Source organism: Enhydra lutris, unplaced genomic scaffold (assembly GCF_002288905.1).
Source record: "Enhydra lutris kenyoni isolate GAN:26980312 unplaced genomic scaffold, ASM228890v2 scaffoldscaffold29, whole genome shotgun sequence".
Taxonomy (NCBI): domain Eukaryota; kingdom Metazoa; phylum Chordata; class Mammalia; order Carnivora; family Mustelidae; genus Enhydra; species Enhydra lutris.
This window is the reverse complement of record NW_019154113.1, coordinates 13,153,131-13,157,704: the sequence shown is the minus strand read 5'-3', so window position 1 is coordinate 13,157,704 and position 4,574 is coordinate 13,153,131. Positions and strand designations below refer to the sequence as shown.

Here is a 4,574-nt window from a genome sequence, read left to right as displayed (position 1 = left end):
TATAGATGACACCGTGCAATATCGGAACATATTAAAACTACAAATCCTCTTCCATTCTTCTCCCCTTTGACCAATAAATAGCCACTTCAGATAACCTGTGCTTTTTCCTTCCTATTTGTGTTTATGTACAAACATGATGAATATTCTTGAACATGTCTCTTGGGCTCATGTAATTTTGTAACTTAATGTTATCTGTCAACATCTGTGCAGAGTTCTATATTATGGAATAATAATAGAATAACTAACCTCATTCTTCTAATGATGGGCATTTAGCCTGCTTTCAGTTTTCCATTATTGTAAACAACTTGGTGGAAAATATTACTGTAAATGTCTTTGGACATCAGTGTAAGAATTGCCTCAAGAGACATTTCTAGAAGTGCTATTTACATGCCAATTTTAAAAAATTTCCTGATGATTCAATGACTTCTAACTCAGTTTGGACACAGTTCCTGGATTTTGTGAGCTTTATGTTTTGTGTAAAATGGCAGAAGTAATAGTAACTACCTGATAGGGTAGTTTTGGGGATTGAATGAGGTAATGTGTATAAAGTCCATACACAGAGATTGGACCATAGTAGAGGTTTAATTAATGTCAATTTTTTTCACCTCTTTCTCAGCTGGCAAAAGGGAAATTTGGAAAAGAAAAAAAGGAAATGAAATACATTTCCACTCATATCAGACTTTGGTCTAGAGCTGGCATTGTTCTCAAATATCTCTAATAGGTTCCCATGGAGAGAAAAAAATATTTTTCATCCAGAATGTAACAAGAAGTGTAACAGAGGGAAAACCCTTCAATCCTCTGTGTGGAAAGCTATCATGTAGACATATTTCTCAAATGTAAAGTGAGGCATTAAGGCAGTTCTCAATGATTCTTGCTTTCTCACTATCAGCTTCCTCTGCTTTTATTTTCTCATCTGGGAATAACTGTAGTGATTGTAACAATTATAAAAAATAAAAATAACTTTATATAAAATTTCTCAAATGCATTGGATCTACTAAGGAACAGTCAGAAATGGCACATTTCTTCCCTCACCCTTCCAAGTTGCTCCGGGATTGATTCTTACCCATCCATTGGAACAAGTCTTTGGCATCCCATACTTTTTCTGAACAATTGTAGGGTTTAAGAAATCCTGTCCCATTTAATTGCAAAATTTAAAAATGTCATCCAATTTAAAACTTATCCTCTCTTGCATATTTTAATGCATAGCTTAATCAATGGGAAATGATGAAAGGCGACATATCTAAAATTCAATGGATATTTTAAAATGGAATCATAAAAAATATTTAAGGATTCCAAAAGAAGTCAGAGAAAAAGGGAACAGGGGAAAAAGCTGGGAGGACAAACAGAAAACAAACAAAATACCAAAACAAACAAAAAGCAAATGATGGACCTAACTCCAATCACATCAATCACCAGTAAATCAATATTTAATAACATTAACTGTTAATGAATTATACACTCCAATTAATATGTCAAGATTGCCAGAATTGATTAAAAAACCCAAGACCCAATGCTATGCTGTCTATAAGAGATTCACTTTAAATATAAAAATACAAATAGGTTTAAATAAACATGTTGTAAAAATACACTCTAAAAATGAAGTGATAGAAGTCTGAAGTAGCTATATTAATATGAAGTAAAGTGTGTTACAAGTCAAGAAAAAGAAGGATCTTTCATGATAGTAAAAGAGTCAATTCATCAGGAAGACATATACATTAAAGAAAAGTAAGTACCTTGGGATGAATATATGTAAGTATATGAGCATATGACTATATGAGTATATGTAAGTGATGAATCACTAAATTCTATGCCTTCAATCAATTTTACTATATATGTTATAAAAAACTTGAAAAAAAGATAGAAAGTACCTACTAACAGAGCCTCAATCTACATGAGGCAGTAATAGACAATCCACAATGTTTATTGGTGATTTTAATACCTATCCCTGAACCAATCAATCCATCTACTAGAGGAAACTTAGTGAAGACACAGTTGAACAGAACTACACTATCAACCAACCTAAACGAACTTACAGAAGACTATACCCACCAACCACAGAATACACATATTTTTCCAAGTGCTTATGGTATTCACCAGCATAGATCATAGTTTGGGTCATAAAAAAAGATGCAATAGTTTAAATCAAATTGAAACCATCCACGTATGTTCCTGGACCACAATAAAATTAAAATAGAAATTAACAATAAGATATCTAGGAAAGTCTCAACTATTTGGAGATGAAATATAAACCATGGGTCACAGAAAAATAAATCACAGGAGGATATAGAAAACATTGTAATCTGAATGATAATAAATAGAACGTATCAACATTTATAGAATACAACCATAGTAGGTCTTACAGGGAACTTTGTAGCTATATGTGCTTATAATAGAAAAAGGGGGAAGTCTAAAATTAATGACCTGAAGAAGATAGGTGGAACAAAAAAGGCAAGGAAAACCTGAGGAAAGTAGTAGGAAGGAAATTATAAAAATAAAAGTGCAAAGGCCGGACAAATGAAAACAGAAAAGAAAGAAAATCAACCAAGCAATTGTTTTGTAACAAGGCAATTGGCTCTTTGAAAAGATTGAAATTAGTAACCCACTAGTTACGCTGATCATACAAAAAAGGGGAGAAAACACTAATTCTCCATATCGGAAGTGAAAGAGGGATTATCGCTACAGATCCTATGGACACAAGGAGGATAAGAGTATTCTGAACAAGTTTAGAAGATGAGGTCCCACCTTTCCACTCCAGCTGCTGCTCGTTTCCCTGCCTGCCTCCCATTGCCGAGGATCATCCATCCTTTGGTGCAGAAAAAAAAAAAAAAAAGCAAGTAGCAGTGATCAGGAGAAACATGGCCCTGAAACAGATTTCCAGCACCACGTGTTTTGGAGGATTGCAGAACGTTTTTGAACATGACAGTGTTGCACTGAACTGCAAAGTGAAATTTGCTATCTACTTACCACCTGAGGCAGAAACTGGAAAATGTCCTGCACTGCATGGCTATCCGGTTTAACTTGCATGGAACAAAATTTTATATCAAAGTCTGGTTATCATCAAGCTGCTGCTGAACATGGCCTCGTTGTCCTTTCTCCAGATGACCGCCCTCCTGGCGGCAGTATTATAGGAGAAGACAAGAGCTGGGACTTTGGCACTGGTGCTGGGTTTTGAAGTGGATGCCCCTGAAAATCCTTGGAAAACTAACTATAGAATGTACTCTTATGTAACTACAGAGCTTCCCCAACTCATAAATGCCAATTTTGCAATGGACCCCCTAAAGGAGGTCTATTTTTGGCTACTCTAGGGGAGGCCACAGAGCTCTGATATGGGCTTTGAAGAATCCTGGAAAGTCCAAATCTGTGTCAACATTTGCTCCAATTTGCAACTCAGCGCTCTGTCCTTGCGGGGGGGAAAAAAGTCTTTAGCAGATATTTGGGAACAGATCAAAGTAAATGGAAGGCTGATGATGCTACCCATCTTGTGAAGTCCTATCCAGGTGTTCAGCTGGACATACTACTTGATCCAGGAAAAGTGACCAGTGGCCTACGGATGGACAATTACTACCTGATAACTTCTTAGCTGTCAGTACACAAAAGGAAGACCCTTTTATTTTCTGATTACAAGAGGGTTATGATCCTAGCTTTTACTTCATTGCAGCCTATATTACTGAGCACATCAGATATCATGCAAAATACCTGAATGCATGAAACACTTCAGATAAGAAAATTTCTTCAGGATTACAACACGGTAATAAACAGAACTGCGGGAAGAAAGGATTTCAAGACATTGGATTTCATAGTGCTAAAAATGCATCATTCCACAGTTGCATCACTTTCTGAATAAATATATAAAACCTGGAAAAAAGAGATTATCGTGAACAACTTTATGGTGGCAGATTCAACAACGTGGATGAAATAAACACAATTTTTGAAAATATACCTTGTAACAACTGACACAGGATCTACCAGAAATATTGATATGAACTTCTGCTAATCAAAAGATACATTAAGACAATGAATATGCAAGCCAAAGACTGGGAAGAAATATTTATAAACTCATTTTCTGACAAAGGACTAGATTTGAGGGTATGGGAGGATTTTTTATAATCTGACAATAAAAAGATAAAATAACAATGGCAACAACAACAAAACCACCCTCTAGAAGAAGAAAAGATTTCAGGAGACACTTTACAAGGATGATACACAAGTGGGAATAAATGCTCAACAAGATTACTCATCAAAGAAATATAAATTAAGGGGAACCTGGGTGGCTCAGTTGTTAAGCAGCTGCCTTCGGCTCAGGTCATGGTCTCAGGGTCCTGGGATTGAGCCCCGCGTCAGGCTCACTGCTCAGTGGGAAGCCTGCTTCTCCCCCTCCCACTCCCCCTGCTTGTGTTCCCTCTCTTGCTGTGTCTCTCTCTGTCAAAAAAATAAATAAAATCTTAAAGAAAAAAGAAATATAAATTAAACCACGACAAGAACAAGATACCACTCACACCCACCAAATGGTTGTTTAGAAAGATTAAACAATAGTGTTAGCAAGAATGTGGAGCAACTGAAATTCTCTCATATTG

At 36.0% G+C, this 4,574-nt stretch overlaps 1 pseudogene; it reads left to right on the top strand.

Annotated features, from left to right (window-relative positions):
- The first annotated feature begins 2,855 nt into the window (after positions 1-2,855).
- Positions 2,856-3,708, top strand: LOC111152522 (annotated as a pseudogene).
- Positions 3,709-4,574: the final 866 nt, after the last annotated feature.